Source organism: Arachis hypogaea, chromosome 10, assembly GCF_003086295.3.
Source record: "Arachis hypogaea cultivar Tifrunner chromosome 10, arahy.Tifrunner.gnm2.J5K5, whole genome shotgun sequence".
NCBI classification, from domain to species: domain Eukaryota; kingdom Viridiplantae; phylum Streptophyta; class Magnoliopsida; order Fabales; family Fabaceae; genus Arachis; species Arachis hypogaea.
In genome coordinates, this window is record NC_092045.1 from 7805890 (window position 1) to 7832246 (window position 26357).

General features: G+C 40.3%; 1 long non-coding RNA gene across 1 annotated transcript; it reads left to right on the plus strand.

The window, feature by feature from the left end:
• The first annotated feature begins 23257 nt into the window (after positions 1-23257).
• On the plus strand, positions 23258-25426 carry LOC112715037 (uncharacterized). Its single transcript, XR_003159445.3, has 2 exons — positions 23258-23682; positions 24341-25426. It is a non-coding gene; the product is annotated as an uncharacterized lncRNA (long non-coding RNA).
• The last annotated feature ends 931 nt before the right edge of the window (positions 25427-26357 follow it).

A 26357-nucleotide genomic window follows, 5' to 3' on the forward strand; every position in this document is an offset into this window, starting at 1 on the left:
TTATCCAGATTGATCATTTGACCTGATGCCTCTGTATACTTATTAAGAATCAAAATAAGATTGTAAATTTTCTCCTCTTTTGCTTCTGTAAGAATAATACAATCATCCGCAAACAGAGGATGAGTGATTAGAGGGGCTGTTGGTGCGATTTTGAACCCTGAAATTTCCTTTCTTTCTCTTGCTTCCTCCATGAGAATAGTAAACAATTCGGCCGCAATTATAAAAAGATATGGGGATATAGGATCGCCCTGTCTTAACCCTCTTTCGGGTATAATTTTACTAGTGAGCCTCCTATTCATTCTAATCTTATACGTAGCACTTCTAACACACTTCATTATTAAGGAAACCCACCTCTGGTCAAAACCAAAAGCTATCAATGTAGCCTCCAAAAAATTCCACTCTAATATATCATAAGCCTTATTCATATCTATCTTAATAGCTAGGCTTTCCAACCCATTCTTACCTTTTTTATTAATACTATGAAAAACCTCTTGACCTATGATAATATTATCCTGGATCAACCTATTCTCTAGAAAGGCACTCTGGATTGGCGAAATAACCTTATCCATGAACCTTCTAAGTCTTAATAGTATAATCCTAGTTATAATTTTGTATATATAATTACAGCAACTAATAGGTCTAAGTTGATTAAGATTCTCCGGTTGTTTCACTTTAGGAACAAGAACAACAATAGTTTCACTTACCTCTTTTGGCATAATACCTTCATCAAAAAAGCTTTTAACCACAGCACAAACTTCATTTTTTATTGTGTTCCAGTGACTCTGATAAAATAGTCCATTTAATCCATCTAGTCCAGGGGTCTTGAGGCTACCCATGCTAAAAATAGCTTCCTCAATCTCCTTTTCTGAAATTTCCTCCATGAGTTGTTCATTCATTTCTTGAGTAATTCTTTTTGGAATCTTATTTATACAAATCTCTGAAATCAGATTTAGCTGAGGATGTAAATAACTTTGTAAAGTGCTCCTCCACCATCTTCAAGATTCTATCATCTCCTGAGATCCATTGGCCCTCCTTATCTTTTAATCTTTCCACTTTATTCCTATTTCTCCTTTGAATCGTTGTCGCATGAAAGAATGTGGAATTTTTGTCTCCTCACTTTAGCCACTTTAGCCTGGACCTCATTCCCCAGTATTTCTCTTCTTGCCTCCATAACTGACTTATCCTTTCCTTGATTTGACACCTCCGTGCTTGCTGTTCTTCATTTAAATCTGCCTCTTGAAGCTTCTGTAGCTCAGCCTTCAACTTGTTAATCTCTATATCAACTTTAGCAAAAGTGTTCCTACTCCAATTTCTTAAATTTTCCTTGCAGTTTCTCATCTTCTTCAGCAACCTATCCCATTCGTTATTACTATGCTCATCTTTTTTCCAACTTATCTTAATAATCTCCTCACATTCTTTATGGTCATTCCAAAATGCTTCAAATTTGAACGACCTATCCACCTTATACTTAGGTTGTAACCTCAAAACAATGGGCATATGGTCTGAGCTCACTGTTGACATAGCTATCAAACTTGCATTCGGAAACTTGTGCCTCCATTTCTAGTTAACAAGAGCCCTATCTATTCTTTCCTTAATTATTAACCCATTTCGAGGATTGCTAAACCAAGTGAATTTACCTCCTTTTAGATCCATGTCCATGAGAGCATTAGAATCCAAAAAATTCTTGAAATTCACAATCTATTTCCTCGGCTGCTCATGCATGCCTTCCTTCTCCTTTTGAGCTAAAACAACATTGAAATCTCCTATAAAGAGTTTAGGTTCATTCCTGTTAAGATTGCTTGTTGTAAGCTCCTCCTAGTCCTCCCTCCTCTTGCTTGGTTTTGGGTTACCGTACATGAAAACGGTTTCCCAATCATTTCCTTTTCTATCTTTAATGTAAGCTTTAATATAATAATTAGACCAAGAGTAAACATCAACATTAATATTTTCATTCCATTGCAAACATATATCTCCGGACATACCCTGGGGTTCTACACAAAAGTATTTACCAAAATGAAGCCTTCTCTTGATTTTACTTACAATACTATCCTTAGCTCTAGTCTTCATGAGAAATACAATGGCGGGTTTTATCTGTTTACACAGATGCAAAAGTTTTGAAACTGTCGCAGGGGCCGCCACCCCTCGACAGTTCCAACTAATGATGCTCGTGGCTGAGGGTGGGGCTTGATAAGGCCCGCCTCCTCGGCCATGGATTTGTTTTCTACTTTACCTTCCATAACCCAGTTCCTATCCGCTACTCCAACGTTCTCCTCGCTGTCTCCACCCTTGCCTTCTTCCTTCCTTTACTTCTTTATATTCACTACCACTTTAATGTGCTTATCCTCTGACCATTCAGAATTAGTCAGCATTAATACCTCATCTTCATCTCTTTTTCTTTTCAGGTTTAGATCGATCTCCATTTTTTGTACTAGTTGTATCTCCCACCCTATAGCTTCAGATTCTGTTCCTTGCATTCCATTACCCCATTCTTCTTTACTAGCCAATTCAACAAAGTAATCCATTCCTTCCTCAAATATCTGCAATTTAGGATACTTCTCTTTCATGCTTACCTCATTGATGATCGGTTCCCTGTACATCCACTTTCCTAGTGTCCTTTGCTGTTGTTCATCCTCATGTACCCCTTGTTTCCCTTTCCCTTTACCTGTATCCGTGCCTCCTTTGCCAATCTTATCCCCTTCTCCCTTAGCAAAATTTTTTAGTATTTTTCTGATCGTTCTTTGTTCCGAGCCTCTTGCAGCCCTATCTCCTTTTTTCATCTCTTTATAGCTATTAACTTCTTGCTCCACTTGTTGAAGCTTCAGCCCATCTCGTTTTGCTTGCTGACTAGTTTGTTTGACTCTTCTATCTTGTGTTAATTTATTTTCCATACCCTCCATTAATTGAACTGGGTCCACTGTATTAGTTGGCCATATATTCCTGTTCCGAGGGTTACCTAAAACTGTAGGTCGATCTCGGATGAGATCTTCTTGTGCTGGTCAGAGCCGATGTGTCCGGTAGGTGTGTAGCATCCGGAGTTGGTGTGTCCGACTTGTGGAACTGAGAATGCTGCTGACCCCTTGTCACCGAGGGGTGGGGGGTACCTGCAAGGGACTCCGATGCTTAAGTTAGCAAGGGTATTAAACAGGTATTGAGTAGAATCAGAGTATGAGTTATACTTGGGTGCTCCAGTGTATTTATAATGGCGTAGAGTGACCTTCTTAGATAAGATAAGTTAGTTATCTTATCTTATCTTTTGGGTGAGGTCAGCTTATCTTCAAGGGAACCGCCCTTCTCTCTGTAGGCTTGGGCTGCCTTGGGATTTGGGGCGTGCTCCTCTATTTGGGCCTTTCTTTTGGCTTTCCTGTGACTTGGCTGAGCTCTTTAAGGAGAGGTCGGATTGTCCTGACCTGAAGAGGTCGGTCGCTTTGTCTGTCGAACATCTCGGGTCGGACAACTCGACGCAGGGTATGAACAGTGCCCCTGCTTGAGCTCGGTCTTTTTGTTGAGGTCGAGTCCTGGACTTCGGTCCTTCTTTGGTGAAGCCGAACTCAAGCATTTTGTCGATTCCTTTGTAGCAGCTTTTGAATGTAGAAGGTTTCCTCTGCAAGTGCGTGATTTTATATCAGTGCTTTTTTCGGGAACGTGCGAGGGTTTAACTCTTAGCATTAATTACCCATTTTTTTTGTTTTTAATTTTAAAAATTCAGAAACGGTTTCTCTTCTTTTGCTTTCCTTGTAACCTCTTCGCAACTTCTTTCTCTGCTCTCTTTGCTCTCTATCTTTCGCTTGTGCTTCTGCTTCCTTGCGTTGTGATGCACGAAATTGCAATCCCACTTTTTGCAATCCGCACAACTAACCAGCAAGTGCACTGGGTCGTCCAAGTAATACCTTACGTGAGTAAGGGTCGATCCCACGGAGATTATTGGTTTGAAGCAATCTATGTTTATTTTATTAATCTTAGTCAGGATGTCAATAAGGTTATTTGAATTTAATTGTAAGAAGTAAAAGTGTTTGGGATAAGTAATTGTTACTTTATTAATGAAGAATATGTTGGGGTTTTGGAGATGCTTTGTCCTTTGAACTTCAACTCTTCCTTGAAATCCTTTTCCACACGCAAGGATCCTTCCATGGCAAGCTGTATGTAGGGTGTCACCATTGTCAGTGGCTACCTCCCATCCTCTCAGTGAAAACGGTCCAGATGCTCTGTCATAGCACGGCTAATCAGATGTTGGTTCTCGATCATGTTGGAATAGGATCCATTGATCCTTTTGCGTTTGTTATCACGCCCAGCAATCGCGAGTTTGAAGCTTGTCACAGCCATTCAATCCTTGAATCCTACTCGGAATACCATAGACAAGGTTTTGACTTTCCGGATCCTCAAGAGTGACCGCCATCAATTCTAGCTTATACCACGAAGATTCTGATTAAGGAATCTAAGAGAAGCTCATTCAATCTGATGTAGAACGGAGGTGGTTGTCAGACACACGTTCATGGATCTGAGGAAGGTGATGAGTGTCACGGATCATCACCTTCTCCATAATTAAGCGCGAATGAACATCTTAGATAGGAACAAGCATGTTTGAATGGAAAACAAAAGTAATTGTATTAATTCATCGAGACGCTGCAGAGCTCCTCACCCCCAACAATGGAGTTTAGAGACTCATGCTGCCAAAAGGTACAAATTTCAGCTAAAATATCATGAGGTACAAGATAAGTCTCTAAAAGTTGTTTAAATAGTAAACTAGTAACCTAGGTTTACAGAAAATGAGTAAACTAAGATAATTGGTGCAGAAATCCACTTCTGGGGCCCACTTGGTGTGTACTGGGGCTGAGACTAAAGCTTCTCACGTGCTTGGGCTGTTTCTGGAGTTGAACGCCAGGTTGTAATGTGTTTTGGGCGCTGAACTCCAACTTGTAACCTGTTTCTGGCGCTGGACGCCAGACAGCAGCATGAAACTGGCGTTGAACGCCCGTTTAAGTCATCTATCTTCGCGCAAAGTATGGACTATTATATATTGATGGAAAGCCTTGGATGTCGACTTTCCAACCCAATTAAGAGCGCGTCAATTGGACTCTTGTAGCTCCAAAAATTCCATTCCGAGTGCAGAGAGGTCAGGATCCAATAGCATCAGCAGTCCTTTTTCAGCCTAACTCAGATTTTTGCTCAGCTCCATCAATTTCAGCCAGAAAATGCCTGAAATCACAGAAAAACACACAAACTCATAGTAAAGTCCAAAAATATGATTTTTGCCTAAAAACTAATAATATTCTACTAAAACTAATTTAAAACATGCTAAAATCTACATGAAATTACCCCAAAAAGCGTATAAAATATCCGCTCATCACGTTGCGGCGTTGTTTGGCGATTTTCGGGGCAACTTTCATTTCCGCTCCTCCATTTTTCTTTCTCGAAGCTTCTTTCGTCTTCAGGTTAGTCCCATTTCGTGCTTTTTCTTTGTTTTTGGCTTTGTGATGAGGTTTTGATTTTGATCCTCCCTTTTTGAGAAAGTTTGGATTTTTCTGTTTTCATTGTGCCCTAGATTTGTTGAAATGTGCTTTCTGGGAGTTTTTCCATCTTTTGCATGATCCTTTTTGCTTTTGGTTGATGCTTTTAGGGCTTTGCATGTTCTTTGTTGTTTCTGTTCTGATACCTGCTGTCCGCGTCTGTTCCTCATTTTATTTGAAGGTTGCTTTTGTCTGCTCTTGAAAAAGGTTGCATCTTTAATGGTCTCTGCTTGGCGTGCTTGATGTTTGGGGATGGTTTTTGCTGGTTTAGACTGTAAGGCGATGTTTTTGATGACTTTTTTACTTTGATGAAAAATGCTTGCTGTTTGAAGCCTTCTTTTCTTGTTTTGAGAGGTGCTGGGATGCGAGAAGGAGATTTTTCCTAGAAACCTTGCTTTATTATTGCCTCCAAAGGATGCCCCAGGACTTTGGTTTGAGTCTTAGGGTTTTCCTTTTCTGTGTGTTCGCCTGTATCATATTGAGTTATTTTCTCCCTTGTCCGAGATATTTTTAGTAACCCCATCTTCTTTTTTTACTTGTAGGATTAGTTGACCTCATGTCTTCTCGCAATAACATTATAGAGATGTCTTCCAGAGTTCCTGAGGGGATGTCCGATTGGCTGGACTCCCTTGTTTTGTTGTGTGTTTCTTTTGTGGATGCCGAATTTTGCACAGAGCTGAGGAAGCGCCATAGGATTTGTGGTAACAGTGCCCGTGAGGAGGATTATGAGCTTGTTGCTCCTGATTTCGATGAGAGAGTTTGTTTTCTGACTTCCATTGAGAGGGAGCGTCCCTTCTTCTATGCCTATGAATACTTCTTCAGTCAGTTGAACGTTACTTTTTCTTTTACTGCTTTCGAGACCGACCTGTTGTGGTCGTGTAGTATTGCCCCATCCCAGCTTCACCCAAATTCCTGGGGTTTTATTAAAATTTTTCAGCTTCTCTACCGAGAATTAGATGTAACACCCTCTCAGACTCTTTTCCTTTATTTGTTTGTTTCCGCCAAGCCTGACGGTTCTTCAAAAAAGAAAGCTTCCTGGGTTTCTTTCAGGTCCGCCCAGGGCCATAAAGTTTTTGCTATGTATGATGAGTCCTTTAAGGACTTCAAGAATTACTTCTTTAAGGTTCATGCTGTCGAGGGGGCCCGCCTCTTTTTTCTTGATGAAAATGATGAGCCTTCTTTCCCTCTAGAGTGGCAGAGGGATGTGAGAGTGTCTCGCTATACCTGGGAGATGCTTGATGATGTTGAGCGTGCCTTTGTTGTTGTTCTTGAGGATCTATGGGGGGCACCACCCCATCTTGAAACAAAAAGGTTTTTGAATGACCCGTCCTTGGTTCGGGCCATTTTGGGTACTTGTCTGACTTGTTTCTTAATTTTTTCTTCCTCTTATTGTGACTGTAACTCTTTGTTGTGGCTGATTCTGTATTTGCAGAGATGTCAAAGAACAATGACTCCATGAAGGCCTTTAAAAGGGCAAAGAAGGCAAATGCTGCTCTGAACATCTCGGCTAAAGTGGCCGGAGAGGGATCTTCTCAGGTCTCAGTAAAGCCTTCTGTGCCGAGTTCTCCCGGGCCGAGGAAAGCAATTCCTACACCTCGGTTTCGTCAGGTCGATCCTCCACAGAATTCTTCCGTTGCTTCTGGGGCTCCTCCTTTAAAAAAGCAAAAAAACATCCGAGCCATTTAACCTGGATGCCCCGGATTTTGATGCTATCAAGTTTGTTGACCAGCAAATTGCCCCCTATGGTGGGCTCTCCATGGACGACGTTCTCTTCTTCAGCATCTGGATTTTATCACCAAAAGTAGTGTGAAAATGGCACATATGGGTGCGGCTATTTTCTGAACAGTTCAGGGGATCCCGATTCATGCCACAAAATCCTTCATGGAAGAGGCCAAATCAGAATTTGATCGGATCAAGGGTCTGAAGGAGGGGTTGGAGGTGAAGTTAGCGAAGGTAGAGAAGGAACTAGAGGATGAGAAGGCCAGCTTTATTGCCTTGGCTGCTTCTTTAAAGTTGGCTGAGGACATGGCACTGAAGCACAAGGATAGATATGTTTCAGCTTATAGGGAGTTGATGCATCTCCGGGATGATTTGGAAACTGCTCGGGTTAATTATGCCAAGCTTCAGGGTCACCTTGTGAGCAGCGTAACTGCCGCCTTTGAGAACCTGATGGAGCAGTTCTGGATTGTTGTTCCTGATGCCGACTTGACTCTCGTTAGTCTTGATAACGTAGTAAAGGATGGCAAGATTGTCCCAGATGATCCCGATGATGATGTTGAACCTCCCCCAATTCCTTCTATCAAGGTGTCGACCTCCTCGGTTCCTCCCGTTACGTCTGATCCAGATTGCCAGATTCTGAATCGGGATGATGGAACTGTAGATGCTGTGCCTATTCAAACTTGCCCTCCTTCTCCCCGTACTGATGCTGCTGGGAAGGCTCCAGATCTTGGTTGACCTCCTTTTTAAGTATTTGTGTAGATAGCCCGATTTGTGGGCTTTGAACTCGTTTTTTGTAAAATGATGTTTTGTTGACTGTTGATACTCCAGTTGCTACTTTTAGCAACTTTATTTTTGAAAAACAAAATGATTTCTCTTGCTCTTGGGGTTGGCTTCAAGCGGCCTGTTGAGTCTTTGTTTTATGGTAACTGCGATATGCTTGCTTGCAGCTTTCTTTAGCATTTACCTGGAATTTTCAGAGTTGTTTTTTATCCATCCTCTTTTGATTGCTTTTGTGGCGAGGTCGGAGTCTATCGGGTCGAGTTATCTCCCCTCTGTTGGTTGATTTTCTCAATTTGATCTTTTCGAGCAATGATGAGCGGATAATTTGTACGCTTTTTGGCATTGTTTTTAGTATATTTTTAGTATGATCTAGTTAGTTTTTAGTATATTTTTATTAGTTTTTAGTTAAAATTCACTTTTCTAGACTTTACTATGAGTTTGTGTGTTTTTCTGTGATTTCAGGTATTTTCTGGCTGAAATTGAGGGACCTGAGCAAAAATCTGATTCAGAGACTAAAAATGACTGTAGATGCTGTTGGATTCTGACCTCCCTACACTCAAAGTGGATTTTCTGGAGATACAGAGACCCAATTGGCGCGCTCTCAACGGCGTTGGAAAGTAGACATCCTGGGCTTTCCAGCAATATATGATAGTCCATACTTTGCCCAAGATTTGATGGCCCAAACCGGCGTTCAAAGTCACCCTCAGAATTCCCAGCGTTAAACGCCGGAACTGGCACAAGGATGGGAGTTAAACGCCCAAACTGGCATAAAAGCTGGCGTTTAACTCCAAGAAGAGTCTCTACACGAAAATGCTTCAATGCTCAGTCCAAGCACACACCAAGTGGGCCCGGAAGTGGATTTTTATGTCATTTACTCATCTCTGTAAACCCTAGGCTACTAGTTCTCTATAAGTAGGATCTTTTACTATTGTATTGATATCTGGGTAGTTATCTTTGTTCTGATGCTATCTTAGATCATTGGGAGGCTGGCCATTCGGCCATGCCTAGACCTTGTTCTTATGTATTTTCAACGGTGGAGTTTCTACACACCATAGATTAAGGTGTGGAGCTCTGCTGTACCTCGAGTATTAATGCAATTACTATTGTTCTTCTATTCAATTCCGCTTGTTCTTGTTCTAAGATATCACTTGTTCTTCAACTTGATGAATGTGATGACCCGTGACACTCATCATCATTCTCACCTATGAACGTGTGCCTGACAACCACCTACGTTCTACCTTAGATTGGGTGGATATCTATTGGATTCCTGATACACGACGCATGGTTGATCGCCTGACAACCGAGCGCTCGCCTGACAACCGAGCCAGCCATTCCGTGAGATCAGAGTCTTCGTGGTATAGGCTAGAACTGATGGCGGCATTCAAGAGAATCCGGAAGGTCTAACCTTGTCTGTGGTATTCTGAGTAGGATTCAATGATTGAATGACTGTGACGAGCTTCAAACTCCTGAAGGCGGGGCGTTAGTGACAGACGCAAAAGAATCACTGGATTCTATTCCGGCCTGATTGAGAACCGACAGATGGATAGCCGTGCCGTGACAGGGTGCGTTGAACATTTCCACTGAGAGGATGGGAGGTAGCCATTGACAACGGTGAAACCCTTGCATAAGCTTGCCATGGAAAGGAGTAAGAAGGATTGGATGAAGACAGTAGGAAAGCAGAGAGACGGAAGGGACCAAGCATCTTCATACGCTTATCTGAAATTCCCACCAATGAATTACATAAGTATCTCTATCTTTATCTTTATGTTTTATTCGTATATCACCCATATCCATTTGAGTTTGCCTGACTAAGATTTACAAGGTGACCATAGCTTGCTTCATACCAACAATCTCTGTGGGATCGACCCTTACTCGTGTAAGGTTTATTACTTGGACGACCCAGTACACTTGCTGGTTAGTTGTGCGAAGTTGTGATAAAGAAGTGAGATTGCAATTGTGTGTACCATGTTGATGGCGCCATTGATGATCACAATTTCGTGCACCAAGCAACCCCTTGGGATTACTTTTTATGACTTTTTGTAGCTTTAGTCTGACTTTTTCATGTTGGTCCCCGTTTCGTTACTAGGTGATCCTTTTTCTTAGATCTTGTTCAGATCTCTTTTGAGGTTTTACCTTTTGTAACTTTATTTTTTCGGGTTGACTTTGTCACGTCGGGCTCTGTCGAGTTATTCGATAATCCTCTTTCTTGGACTTTGTTCAGGTCTCTTTCAGGGATTATCTTGTTTTGTAGGAGACCGACTTCGTTAGGTCGATCTCTTCTAAGTTGTTTTTGTAATCCTCTTTCTTGGACCTTTGTTAGGTCTCTTTCAGGGATTACTTTTACAACTTGTCTTGTAGGAGACCGACTTCGTTAGGTCGATCTCTTCTAAGTTGTTTTTGTAATTCTCTTTCTTGGACCTTTGTTAGGTCTCTTTCAGGGATTACTTTTACAACTTGTCTTGTAGGAGACCGACTTTGTTAGGTCGATCTCTTCTAAGTTATTTTTGTAATTCTCTTTCTTGGACCCTTGTTAGGTCTCTTTCAGGGATTACTTTACAACTTGTCTTGTAGGAGACCGACTTCGTTAGGTCGATCTCTTCTAAGTTGTTTTTGTAATCCTCTTTCTAGGACCCTTATTAGGTCTCTTTTAGGGATTACTTTTACAACTTGTCTTGTAGGAGACCGACTTCGTTAGGTCGATCTCTTCTAAGTTATATCAATTCCTCTTTAATAGGGTTGGCCAGACCTCTTTCCAGGGATTTGCTGATAACTTGGGTTGACTTGGTCTGACTTTTTAGTGTCGGCCAGTCTTTTTAAGTTATTATATAGCAATCCATAAGACTTCGTCAGGTTCTTTTTGGGATCACTTTCGATAACTTCTTGCATTATTTATGTGTTCATCTTTGCCAATTTGTAGATGGTGGTTTTTGTCCCGGTTTGATCGTCCTTTAGGTGAATCGCATTTTCACCGTTGTCGGTCGATCATTCCTATTAAGATCGTACAGTGAATCTGTTCTTCACTTTCTGTCGATCCGTTGCTTTATAATCGGACGATGAATTCTTCAGATTAATGCGTCTTGGGAATTTGTAGAATATCTGAAATATATTTTATTCAAAAAAAGTGCAAATATATACATGTGGGAGTTTTTCGTACCCTTAAGTCGGATTGAATCTCAATTTTGACGCCTCATTAAAAAACCTTTTCAGGAAAAAGAGTGCATCTTGTGATGAGATCTTTTACCTGTCCTAGCTATAGTACCTTCTTAGGTTACAGGCGTGCCATGATCTGGGGAGTTCTCGTCCCTCGTGTTCAGACAGTCTGTAGTAGCTTTTCCCAAGTACTTCTGTGACTCGGTAGGGTCCTTTCTAGTTGGCTGCCAGCTTTCCTTCTCCGGGTCATGTTGTTCCAATATCATTTCGGATTAAGATGAGATCATTCTCAGCAAAACCTCTTGGCACTACCTTTTGATTATACCTGGAAGCCATTCGCCGCTTTAGTGCTTCTTCTCTGATCTGAGCTCTTTCTTGGATTTCCAGAAGTAGGTCGAGCTCTTCTCTTTGAAGTTGAGAGTTGGTTTGTTCATTGTAGTGGACTACTCGGGGAGACCCTTCCTCGACTTCTATTGGAATCATTGCCTCCACTCCGTATGCTAATCGAAATGGTGACTCGATCGTAGTAGAATGGGGGGTTGTTTGATACGCCCATAGGACTTGTGGAAGTTCCTCGGCCCAAGCTCCCTTTGCTTCTTACAGTCTCTGTTTCAGCCTGGCCAATATGACTTTGTTGGCCGCTTTGGCTTGTCCATTGGCTTGGGGATGTTCGACGGAGGTGAACTGGTGTTTTATATTCAAGTCGGCTACTTGTTTTCTGAAGCCTGCATCTGTGAATTGGGTGCCATTATCTGTGGTGATGGAGCATGGGGCCCCGAACCTTGTAATGATGTTCCTATATAGAAATTTCTGACTTCTTTGAGCAGTGGCACTGGCTAAGGGTTCTGCCTCGATCCATTTTGTGAAATAGTCTACCCCTACTATGAGGAACTTGACTTGTCCCGATCCCTGGGGAAAGGGTCCGAGAAGATCGAGTCCCCACTTTGCAAATGGCCAGGGTGAGGTCACGCTGATGAGCTTTTCCGGCGGGGCGATGTGAAAGTTGGCATGCTTCTGACATGGTGGACATGTCTTTACAAATTCGGTAGCTTCCTTTTGTAGAGTTGGCCAATAGAATCCCACCCGGAGTACTTTTTTGGTGAGAGCTTGCGCTCCGAGATGATTGCCACAAATGCCGCTGTGTACTTCCTCCAAGACTTCCTTTGTATTGGAGGTCGGTACGCATTTTAACAATGGTGCTGAGATCCCTCTTTTGTATAGGGTGTTGTTTATGATAGTGTAGTACTGTGCCTCCCTTTTTAACATCTTTGCCTCTTTTCATCTGTAGGGAGCGCTTCTGTTTTGAGGTAGTTAATTATGGGGGTCATCCATCCTTGATCCCGACCTGTTATGACTAGGACTTTTTCTTCTTCCGATATTGACGGGTTCTGTAGTATTTCCTGGATGATGCTTCTATTGTTGCCCCCTGGTTTGGTGCTGGCTAGTTTTGAGAGTGCGTCAGCTCGGGCGTTTTGCTCGCGGGGTATGTGGCAGATCCTATATTCCCCGAGTTGTCCGAGCTGTTCCTTGGTTTTATCCAAATACTTTTTCATTGTAGGATCTTTTGCTTGGTAGTTCCCTGTTATTTGTGAGGTAACGACTTGTGAATCGCTGTAGATGTTGAGTTTCCGAGCTCCAACTTCTCTAGCCAGCTTTAAACTAGCTAATAACGCTTCATATTCTGCCTGGTTGTTTGAGGCCGGGAATCCAAATTTGAGGAAAAGCTCAAGTTGGGTTCCTTGGTTGCTTTCGATTATCACACTTACACCACTTCCGGTTTTATTCGCGGAGCCGTCCATGTATATATTCCACTCTATGGGGATATCCGCGGTGTCTGTGAATTCTGCAATGAAGTCGGCTAGGTCTTATGATTTAATGGCTGTTCGCGCCTCGTACTGGAAGTCGAATTCGGACAACTCGATTGCCCATTGTAGGATTCTTCCTGCTGGATCTATTTTCTGCAATATCCCCTTTATGGGCTGGTTGGTCCGAACCTTAATGGTATGCGCTTGGAAGTACGGGCGAAGTCCTTGGGATATGAGTATGAGGGCGTAGGCAAACTTCTCTAATTTCTGGTAGTTCAGCTCTGACCCTTGCAGTGCTTTGCTAATGAAGTAGACGGGTTGTTGCCCACCCTCATCTTCTCTAATTAGTGCTGAGGCTATTGCCCGGCTTCCTACTGCGAGGTACAATATGAGTGGTTCTCCTTCTCGTGGTCGAGATAGGATCGGTGACCGTCCCAAGAATTCTTTGAAGTCTCGAAAGGCTTGCTCACATTCCGTTGTCCACTCGAAGTACTTTCCCTTCCTTGAAGTAGCGTAGAAAGGGAGGGATCTTATCGCTGACCCTGCTAGAAATCTGGACATGGCCGCCAATCTCCCATTGAGTTGTTGTACCTCTTTGACACAGGTTGGGCTTTTCATGTTGAGTATGGCCTGGCATTTATCTGGATTTGCCTCGATTCCTCGTTGTGTGAGCATAAAGCCCAAGAACTTACCTGCTTCCACGGCGAAGGTGCATTTAGCCGGGTTAAGTCGCATGCCATGCTTCCGTATGGTGTCGAATACTTGAACCAAGTCGGACAGTAATGTTTCTTCATTTTGTGTCTTAATCAACATGTCATCCACGTAGACCTCCATGATTTTTTCGATGTGATCTGAGAAGACCTTATTCATTAGCCTCTGATAAGTAGCTCCCGCGTTCTTAAGGCCAAAAGGTATTACGATGTAACAATAGTTTGCTTTGGGTGTTAGAAACGAGGTTTTTTCTTGATCCGGTGGATACATTGGGATCTGGTTGTACCCCGAGTATGCGTCCATAAACGAGAGATACTTATATCCTGATGAGGCATCTACTATAGCGTCGATGCTTGGGAGTGGATAAGGGTCTTTTGGGCAGGCTTTGTTGAGGTCGGTGTAGTCGGTGCACATTCGCCACTTCCGATTTAACTTTCTTACCAAGAGGACATTTGCTAGCCATAGTGGGTACTTAACTTCTCTTATGAACCCTGCCTCTAGTAGTGCTTGCACCTGTTCTGCTACAGCCTGAGACCGTTCTGGCCCAAGTTTTCTTCATCTTTGTTGTACTGGTCGGGATCCCGGATAGGACTGCCAACTTGTGGCTCATCAGTTCGGGATCTATGCCTAGCATGTCGGCAGCTTTCCATGCGAAGAGATTAACATTATCTCGTAGGAACTGTATGAGTGATTCCTTTGCATCTCCTTTCAGGATCGTGCCAATATTAGTTGTCTTATCCGAGGTGTCTCCGATCTGAACTTTCTCTACTTCACCCTCGGGCTGTGGACGGAGTTCTTCTCGCTTCTGAACTCCACCAAGCTCGATTGTGTGGAACTCTCCTCCTTCGCCTCTGAGGTTTAGACTTTCGTTATAACAGCGACGCGCCATCTTTTGATCTGCTTTTATTGAAGCTATCCCTTCTGCAGTTGGAAATTTCATACATAGATGTGGAGTTGAAACTATTGCGCCGAGTAGGTTTAACGTTGTCCGACCTATTAAGGTGTTGTAGGCTGAGCTTACGTCAACCATGATGTAGTCTATCTTGAGTGTTCTGGATTGGTTCCCCTTTCCGAAGGTTGTATGTAGCGATACATATCCCAGTGGTTGTACTGGGGTATCCCCAAGTCCGAACAGGCTGTTCGAATATGCTCTTAGCTCTTTTTCTTCTAAGCCGAGCTTGTTGAAGGCAGTTTTGAATAAGATGTCGGTGGAGCTTCCTTGGTCAATTAATGTACGGTGGAGGTTGGCGTTTGCCAGTATGATAGTGATGACCATGGGGTCGTCGTGTCCTGAGATGATTCCGGATGCATCTTCTTTGGTAAACGTGATTGCTGGGATGTCTGGTGCCTCCTTCTTTCCTTCGACATGGTATACTTCTTTGAGGTGTCGCTTGCGAGATGATTTGGAGATTCCTCCTCCCGCAAATCCGCCGTGTATCACGTGGACGTGTCTCTCCGGTGTGCGAGGTGATCGCTCAAACCATCCGACATCTTCATCCCTTCTTCTTTTTCTTGGCTCTTTGTCCCGGTTGGCCAGAAACCGATCTAGTTTTCCTTCTCTTACTAATTTTTCTATGACATTTTTCAAGTCGAAGCATTCGTTGGTGGAATGTCCTCGGACTCGATGATACTCACAGTATTCGTTCCGATTTTCTCCTCCTCTTTTGCCTTTGAGTGGCCGAGCTGGGGGTATTTTTTTCGTATGGCAGACTTCTTTGTAAACATCTACCAAGGATACCCTAAGAGGGGTGTAGTTATGATATTTTTTATTTTCTCCCCGAAGCGATCTTCCTTTTTCTTGGATTCTTTATCTTTATTTTTTATTTTTTATTTTCTGTTGGTAGACTTTGTATGTCCATGCATGTTTTGTTGAATCTTTCCATGTAGTTGCGAAGACTCTCCCGATCTCCTTGCTTGATTCCTAGTAGACTGGGTGCATGTTTAGCCTTATCCTTTTGTATGGAAAATCTGGCCAGAAACTTTTTGGCCAGGTCGTCAAAGCTCGAGATGGATTTTGGAGGTAGGCTGTCGAACCATCTAATGGCTATCCTGGTAAGAGTTGTTGGAAAGGCTTTGCAGCGAACTGCATCCGAGGTGTCAGTGAGGTACATTCTACTTCTGAAATTGCTGAGATGATGGTTGGGATCTGAAGTGCCGTCATACAGAGTCATATCCGGAAGTTTGAAGTCCTTTAGGATTTTGGTCTTCATAATTTCCCTGGTGAATGAATCTTGATCCTTGCGAGAGCTATCCTCTGGAGTGGATCGTGTAGCTTTAGTTTTGAGATCGGCTTCGAGTTTTAGAAGTTTATCTGCTAATTCTCGGCGTCGCCTTATCTCCCGATGCAGATCATCTTCTTTTTCACGTTGATGTTGGGCTTCTTTCTCGAGTTGCTTTAATCGATCTTGAAGCGCCTCTATCACTCCTGGATTTGATGAATTTTTGTCCCCGTTGGGCTCCGGAGTATCTTGGAGTGTAACATCCGCGTTCTTGTGTGGCGTTCTATCTTCCAAACCAGAATCGTGGTCGTTGTCATGGTTGTCCGCCATGGTGATGGGATGACTTCCAAGTTCCCCGGCAACGGCGCCAATGTTCCGAGGGTTACCTAAAACTGTAGGTCGATCTCGGATGAGATCTTCTTGTGCTGGTCAGAGCCGACGTGTCCGACAGGTGTGTAGCAGCCGGAGCTGGTGTGTCCGACTTGTGGAACTGAGAATGCTGCTGACCCCTTGTCACCGAGGGGTGGGGGGTACCTGCAAGGGACTCCGATGCTTAAGTTAGCAAGGGTATTAAACAGGTATTGAGTAGAATCAGAGTATGAGTTATACCTGGGTGCTCCAGTGTATTTATAATGGCGTAGAGTGACCTTCTTAGATAAGATAAGTTAGTTATCTTATCTTATCTTATCTTATCTTTTGGGTGAGGCCAGCTTATCTTCAAGGGAACCGCCCTTCTCTCCGTAGGCTTGGGCTGCCTTGGGATTTGGGGCGTGCTCCTCTATTTGGGCCTTTCTTTGGGCTTTCCTGTGACTTGGCCGAGCTCTTTAAGGAGAGGTCGGATTGTCCTGACCTGAAGAGGTCGGTCACTTTGTTTGTCGAATATCCCGGGTCGGACAACTCGACCCAGGGTATGAACAATTCCTAATCAGCTCAGAGTTCCTTTTCCGCCTTTCTTCCTTATTTGCAATGTTTTGGGCCTGTCTAGAGAAGGCCCAATATCCACTTTCCTTTCCCCACCTCCTCATTTGGCATATTTAACCAGATTATATCCCTTATTTTATTATGTTCAGCCTCCGATCCCTAAAAATCAGGGATTTTCTGCAGAGTCCTTACCTGCTCCCCTACCTCATTCTTCTTGTTCTCTCTCCATATTTGGTTTTCCAAGAAACCTTCCTCCCTTAATTCTTGCTGCATGTTTACATTAGCTTTGATCTCACTTTCTTTTGTTTCTTGTTCTTCATCACTCTCTTTGCCTATGTTTTGTTTTGCACGCACTTGTTCTTCTTCATCCCCATTTTCCTTGCTTTTCTGACCTGAGCTTCCTATCTCTATGGCTGATAATGATCGAACTTGGTTTATCCCTAAACCCGATGAATACTTTGATTTAGTCTGGTCCCAGCAAGCCATAGCCGTTGGATTCTTGCAAGTTTTTCTCTCATGTCCTATTATTCCACAATTAAAGCAATAACATTCAGGCAGCCTTTCATACTTGAAAAAAATTCAGAGCGGTGATTGATTCTCCCTATCCATAAAGAAGCCCGTAGGTAAAGGTTTTTTTATGTTAATGCCAACTCTGACTCTTAAGAATGATCTTCTAAGTATCCCCTCCACCAAAGGATCTTCAGCTTCAGCCAGCACCCCTAGCATTTCTCCTATTAACCTTCCTCTTTCTTTGTTCATATGCTTAAGTGGTATACCATGAATTTGTATCCAGAATTCCATATAGTCATGATTCACTTCAAAGACTAATTCTCCTCCCATCCATAGCCTGAGATTAATTAGATTTCCTCTAACATTCCAAGGTCCATTCTGAAGAATCCGGAGCCCTTTCTTCCTATCTCTGAAACTGAATAAAATCTTCTTTAAGCCAACATCAGTGACAACAACTCCTTATAGGTTTTCCCACATTTTTAATAGTGCATTTTTGCATGTTACCTTGTGCTTATATGCTTCCAGGTGGCACTGTGGATCTTTGAGTATATGCTGAAATATTGATGAAAGACTTCTTACTGGAGAAGAACCTCGCGTTCTAGAGAAAGTTACTCTCTTGATGAGAGAAAGTTACTCTCCTGATGAGAGAAAGTTTTTTATATTTTTATGGATGTGCTCAGATGAAAGTTCAAATTATACTTCATTGTAACCCAACTAAATTAACAAAATGGATTATAGGGCCACAAAGTTAATGGGTTACGTCGTGAATGTGATTTTTATATTGATAGGATGAAAATATATACACTAATTCAGAATAAATTATTTCTTAAATTAATTTGAATAGAAATGAATTGAGTTAAAATTTTAAATATTGTGTTCGGAATCTTTTATTTATAACAAAATAAAATTGATTTACAAATCAATATTTATATTCGGAATGTACTTTAATAAGAATTTTTATTTGAATTGATTATTTTATTTTTTTATACTTTATTTTCAACATAATCTTTCACTATTTTTTAACGAGAAAGTTTAGGAAACCAGTATTTTTATTAAAATTTGGCCCACATTTAATTAGTCAAAGAAAAGTGAGTAATTCCACACTATTAGATGTAATCTCACACCATTAAAAACACTAATAATAATAATAATCAATTAATGACTACAAATCACAAAACCTACTGGCTCTCTAGCACTCTTATTTTCTAATATCACTCTTGTTTTCTAATATCACTAGTGGTTGGATATTGCCACTGGTCGCCAAATCGTTGCGCTGCCGCATCTCCACCACCTATTCTCTTTTTGAAATTCTTCTCTTTTATATTAATATCTAAAAAATAAATATGATTTTTGTATTCTTGACACACCAAATCGTGTCTGTTCAAATCAAATCATCTAAACAGTGAAGGATTCAATTAGTTCTCATTTTATATGTATTTTAAAGAAAAAATTTAATTTGGAGAAGAAATCAATTCTAATTCAATTTTACTATGTTACCAACAAGGGTCATGTTAACTCCTGCCAACCTTCATTGGACTGGACCCCAAAGCCTGTTTCATTCAAAAAGCCACATCTCCAATTAACATAGGTTAATCATAATATCTCTCATTTACTATTGTAAACCTAATTTACTCGCTCCTTTACCGTGCCGCCACATCCCCCAACTCCCCCCTTTCAGCGTTGTACAACCCATCTGCCGTGCAGTCTTCGATGGTCATCACCGTCAACGGTAGTCAACGCTGTTGGAATGCCAGACAGCGACTCTCATGAGTTGCTCCACGTAGTCGCCCAAGTGCCGCCGCTTCTTCTGCATGTCATCGTCGGCCCCCATCTGAAGATGCATCCATTTGTCTGGCGTACCACCCGATGGTGCCTCCTATTGCTCCGCCTCAACACACGGCGCAGCTGAAATCTTCTTGCATCATCGAGTAACAAGCAAGCGCTACTACTGTTCGGCCTGTACAGCCCCAGCCAACGCCTCTTCCTGCCTTGCATCTGAGCCCCCTCACGTAGCGTGTCTTTCTTTCGACACCGGTGCTGCAATAAGAGGTTAGTGGTACTTCACAGTTTTCATAAACATAGCTTGTTCTGGGTTTGATTTGTGAGTATGTCATAGGATTTGACATTCATACAACATAGTTCCTTGAATTTGTGGATTCTTTTAGAAAAATGGAGAATAAATTAGTACGTGTTTATATTTCTGGGTTGAATTTAATTTTGAATGTGGTCAACGTATAATTGGGTTTGGAAAATATCTGGTAGCTATCACTGTAAATTAGGAGTGATGTTTTGTACTGCTGAGTTAAAAAAAAGAAAAAGGGAAAGTATTAATTGTAATCGCAGCAAGTGAACGTTACTTCAGATGTGTCTTCAGAGTGATGTTTTGTGATAATTTATACTGCTGATTAAAAGTTAATTTTCATGGACCGCTCCTTGGTTCAACTAATGCATGGTTGTCACTGATTAGTCTTTGTTTTGTTACGTTAGTTGTTTGATGATGTGAATATGGTTAATGGATGTTGCTTTCGAATGACTACATGTGAAAAACCAGTTAATCCTTGAAACTTTGATTGTGTTAATTAACCAAAAATAAGTAGTTGGATGTTAAAACTTTTTATTGGTGAGTTGTTATTTGGTTTATAGTCTAGCAAGCAACATGTGCAATTGTATAAATTCTACATAAAATTGGTGTGTCTTATGATCAAATTTACTTTATGCGCTGTTCCATATTTTAAATTAGTTGTGGGTTATGAAAAATTGAATGTATTTTGTTGATTTTGCCTAAAATGAGATTCGAAACTGCTATGTTGCCTGCTGTTTATGCCCATATATTATCGTTGATTTGATAAGTCATAATCATCTCATTAAAACATGTTTCAGAACCACCTTAACTACATTATAGTATCCATCGTAACCCTTTTGCTTATTAAGATAGATTCTATTACTAAACATATATACATATAGGTGGTTTCTAGTAAAAAAAATACTCCTTTCTATCTTTGAACAGTAATAAATACCACTATCTCAGTTTTGGTTTATTATCTTTGGATTTTGGTACCATTGCTACTATCTGGTGTTGTGTTTTATAGTAGTTCTCCTTTATCTGAACTCTAATAATATAGTTTTCATGGTTGTAATTCTAATTCTGGTCATATTAATGTGCACACCTATATGTTAATTATGTCTTTAGCGTTATAATAATTCTTTGATTACTAGATGTTGTTATTGAATTACTTTATATCTTCTTATTGTTGTTCTTGTGACTTAGTTAATCTAGAAAACACAAACGGTGAAACTTGTTTTTTTTGTGGCTGAATTGTATTTTGGTTTACAATGTTGTGCTTAATTGGTTGCAATGCGTTAAATTCTCTTAAAATAGGTGTGTCTTCTGACTAAAGTAAATTTTTATGAACCGTCCCACGGTCGAAAACAAAGAACATATCACAAAAAAAGATAACCATCTACTACTCAACACTCGTAAAAACTCTTCTAACATCCACTTATTCATTGATAATACCAATTAATAAAAAAACAAAAATACACTAATTTAAAACAACACTATCCATGTTAATATCTAGAAAATAAAAATCTAATTAAAGTTGCAAACATCAAAGCAACATGGTGAACAAAAATAATTAAAAAAACACATCATATGTCGAAATCGTAGCATCATGCTGGCATAAAAGAAAGAAAGAATATCCACACCAATTCTAATTAAATGAACAAAATCACAATCCTTCCAATAAAGAGTATCACTATAAAAACTCCAAAAATAAAATAAAAACATGTTGCAAAGACACATGACCAATTATACTACTATACACAATTTAACTTGTCTACACGTTGAGTGTCATCTTCACCCAGAGATGGGATATTGATATCGGTCTAATTAGAATGAGCACTCACATCATATAAAGTGTCATATGATCCTTCTTCACAAATTGATGGATCCATCGATGCAATGTGGTCCAATTGCCTTCAACCGGGACACCTACACCTTTCTCCTATGGAATTGGAACACTATTTGTCAATGAGAGGGGTTGTTCACGTTGCCAGTGGTATGTGAGGGTTGTTCACCTTGCTCATATGGAGGTGGAAGGCTATGGCTCAACGGAAGTGGAACGCTATGACTCAATGCGCATCCACGACAACGACGACACCTATGGTAGGGTTAGCAGGGTGTGAGATTAGTGCGTAGGATGAGTTTCTCTTTCATGGGAATGGAGGTGTCACAAAATGGGATCGGGGGGAGGGGGCGGTTAGCGTCGAACAGTAATTGCGACATTCTGGTGACAGGAAAAGTTCCAAGACGAAGAGATGACCGAAGACGGGTGAGAGGATTAGGGTTGCGTAACACCTTCAAGCTCCATGTCGTAACTAATCACTGGCGGTTACAAATTCTAATGTTTCAAAATTTTACTTAATGAAAATCAATACGTTTCTAATTGTAATTAAAAAATAATAATTAGTTATTGTTGTCAAAAGTTGGCAGATACTCTCTTGGTATCTAATACTTTTCTATTCCTATTTCATTATATTCCAAATACATCCAAAATATTTTTTACGTTTCTTGTAACAACCTAGATTTTTAGTAACTAACTTTTCGAGCTTCATATGTTAGGATTTGCAAAATCCGATTAACGCAATTAGATTTCGTTTGACGAATTAATTTCGAATATGTAGAAAAATAAATAATAATATTTTAAGATAATAGTATTTTAGTATATTAATATTTTATTATAATGATATTTTATTGTCACTTTTATATGAGTCACCTTATAACTCCCACAGTCTCGCAACATTTAGCCACCTCCTACATGACTTCTTTTTCTTCATAAATTACCTAGAGAGACACCTCTTGCTTTCTTTCTTTTTCATACGTAACATTTGAAAGGAACGCGAGAGAGAAAGAGAAAAGTTGAAATTTTATAGTCGGTGAGCTTCTGAGGTTCAATTTTTCGATTCTAAAACTTCAACAAAGATTTTAAATCCATTAAAGTGTTCGTTTCTTCATTCTTTTCACAACCGTACTAAGTTCGTTAAAGTGAGGAATTTCTTCTTAAACTTATGATGGAGGTTTGGTTATTCTATATATAACGTGGTTTAAACGTTGTTTGGGTTAAAAATATAAAGAACGTGAGCTAACGATCATTGAAAAAGAATCAGTTTTTGTAAACTAACACCAAGAGATAAGATTCAATAACTTAATTATAAATTAATTGTGTTTTGATACTTAATTAATAACTAAATTGTTTAATACATAAAATTGCGTTTACGTGATATTTTAGTATTTTTTAAAAGCACAATAATATAAGGACATTGAACACCCAATTATAAACACAACGAAAGTGCTGGGCTCCCACTTTTGGAGGCTCGAGGCATTGGGCACCCTCCTTGGAACACTTTGGGTGCTAAGCGGCCCACATATATATATTTAGGTGCCCTATTTCAATCATAGGTGCTGGACGCCCTTATAATAATCATATATATATATATATATATATATATATATATATATATATATATATATATATATATATATATGTCCGTAAGTGGTGGGAACATGTGTCGCATTTAAGTATTCCTTGCTTCTACAGGTCCTATAGTTGGAGGTAGCTGGTGCAGCCGAGGGTCCCACGATTCAAAAGAGGTGTTGGAATCGATGTTGTTCACAAGTAGATTAAGAAATAATAATAACTTAATTATTTGAAAAATAAATATAATTTGATATAGTATTTTTTTGTTTCATATTCAGACTTCAATTAGGTGAAAAAGTTGTATGGGCCTGGGGAAATTTTGGGCAAGTTGGAGAGAGCTGGACCGGTTTTGTTTTAAGATACATAAAAGGAATTTTTTTTCTTATGACCATAGATGACAAAAATAAAGTCCGATGTTGGAAAATATGAAAGGGTAAAAAAATTTGTTTTTGTTCATGGCAGCTATGGAAAGGGGTTCTTTGTCCATGTGTGAGTGAAGAGAGGGTTGTAGTCCAACGTGAAAATATTACTTTACTTTCATTCGACCCCTATGTCACTGTGTCACTGGCGGAATAGAATTGAGAAGAAACCTTAGAACGTGTGAAATAACAGCGAGCAGTCATGATCGAGCTTAGCAGTTCAGTGATCTACCCAGCCGGAACGTTGTCGTTGTTGTCGCTAGAGTTGGTTGTCCCTGGTTCTTGTCATCGTCCCTAACCTCGCTACCATCGCACGGAGATCGAGTCGGTTGCATGTTGGTGGGGAAGGTTCGCATGCCGTCGTCTGTGCGGGGTTCTCGGTGTGTCAGTGATAGCTGTTATCGTTTCCCTTGTCGCTACCGTATCCGTTGTGCCATATCGTCGTTACCATTAATCCATCGCCGCGGGTAAGCTGTCCCTCATCACTGTAGCTTTGCTTGTGTGATCCTGGGTTGGTGAGTTGGGTTTAAATCTGAGTTAGGTTTAATTATGGAATGCCGAGTTAATAATACTAATTTGTTGTTGTTGAGGGAATTTCAGTGGGTGCTTTTTTGAGTTATGATGATTATCGTCGTTGTTTATTATTGGTTTGTGATGGGTTTGAAAGAGATAATGGATCTATTAACGTAGACATGATACTATATCTTTTATTCGAAATCTTTTCATTATAGTATTAATTTAGGTAGAATATGGAATGCAATGAGAGTAGATGCCAAACAACAATAGCTGGTTAGGACCCTTTTCCCATTTGAGTGGCCGGAACCTCACAACTTGCTTTGTTGTGGGCATGGATATAAAACCAAACCAATTAGTTTGTTAGTGTGTAGATTTGTGTGCCCATATGGTATAGTTAGATCTACTCGAGAGTTGGTATCCTGAGGGAGAGGTTAAAAATTTTATTGAAAGAATAACAAATGAGGTATATTAATTGCATTAGAAAACCTTTAGAAGCATCTCATGTTAGGTAGAATTAGAACCTGAAAGTTGTTACTTCGACATGAATATGTTCTTGTTGTTTGTTGGTATTGCAAGTCCTGATTCAGCTGATGTGTTGTTGAGGTACAGATGGATGTGACTCTAAGCGAGGAGGGTGCTGATTGTGGAGGGAGTGAAAGTGATGCATACGAGGAGTTGAATCGTCGGGAATTTAACAGTGGTGTGATCGATGATGAATGTTGTAAGTTGGAAGACCTCGCCTGACTAAGTATGGATGACATTTTGAAGAAGGATTGGGTCAACAATGATAATGCATATGAGTTCTATAGGAAGTTTGGAAAACTTCATGGATTTGGGATGCGAAAGGGTGACTCCAGGAAAGACTGTGAGGGAAATTTGGTTAGATATATGTTTTTTGTAACAAGGAAGGATTGAGGGAACGTAAACACTACGACAAGGTTGATAGAACGAGGATACATAAACCGGAGACAAGAACAAACTGCAAGTCAATGTTATCGGTATTTTTAGACAAAAATGATAAGTGCCGGAAGGTGAGGATGTTAGTTGTGGAACACAACCATGAGCTGACACTGGCAGGAATGGTACACCTGATTGCCAATCATCATTGGTTAATGGAAGTAGCAAAGAATCTGATAGATAAGATGCAAGCATATAGTATTGCAACGTCTAAGATTGGAGGGTACATGGCTGATATGGCCGGTGGCTATTCATTGTTGGGTTCCTAAAAAAGGATGTATACAACTATGCTGACAAACAACGTTGTATTAAAATAGCTAATGATGATGCAAATTCTGCAATAGTGTATCTAGAGGGAAAAGTCGAATCAGACCCCATGGCAATCACAAAATATAATGTGACTAGTGATGATAGGCTAGCAAATTTGAGTTGGGCCGATGGATCTAGCAGAGTCGATTACCAATACTTTGATGATGTGTCGGTGTTTGATTCAACCTACAAGAAAATAAATACAAAAGACCGGTTGTGATTTTTTCTAGATCAAACAATCATAAGCAGACCATAATATTTGGGTTCGAGTTGTTGCTTGATGAAAGTGTGTTATCATATCGATGGACAATTTAATGGAGATCATGTGTAGTAAGAAGTCGTCTGTAATGGTGATAAGATGGTCAAAAACTAAGGAAAATAAAATTTTTTCCACTATAAAAATTATTTATTCAAGAAGTTCAAATCAAATGCGATAAACCCTTATCACTCAATTCTGTCACATGTTATGTAGTAGGGTTTTATAACTTAGAATTAGAGGAATACTTTATTATTAAATATAACATTTAGTTAAAATAACACATCATTATGAATTTTTTTTTACATTAGGGTTAAAATCCAGAAAACCGTTTTCATTCTCATAAATTCATGCTTTATTCTGAGAGCATATTATTTATTAAATACACTAATCGCCGATAAGGGTATTATAATCAAAACTCCAAGTATTTGGTTCCAAAACATATCACAGCGGACTGCAACAATAACTCCGTTCCTAACGATAATTCTCCCACACTTTTTAAATTTTTTTCTATGGCTATGAAAATAACACATCATTATCTAACAAAAAAAATTGTTCATCACAGTGGCATCGCAAGCTGTATTTTTTCCGAGTCACACAAGTAAATAAAAACCTGTATCACTCCTCAAGGAAGCAATACTTAAACCAATGTAAAAGGTTGAAGTGACCTTGACAGTGTAGGGGGATTAGGGTTCAACATCATCTGACTAATGACAAGATGGATAAATGACATATTGGTGCATGAAATTGTAAATCACACTTTTCACAACTCCGCACAACTTACCAGCAAGTGCAATGGATCGTCCGAGTAATACCTTATGTGAGTAAGGGTCGATCCCACGGAGATTGACGGCCTGAAGCAAGCTATGGTCATCTTGTAAATCTCAGTCAGGCGGATTCAAATGGTTGTGAGGTTTTGATAATTAAAAGATAAATAAAACGGAAAATAACATAGAGATACTTATGTAATTCATTGGTGGAAATTTCATATAAGTGTTTGGAGATGCTTTGTTGCTTCTGAACCTCTGCTTTCCTATTGTCTTCATCCAATCATGCATCCTCCCTTCCATGGCAAGCTGTATGATCCTCTCAGTGAAAATGGTC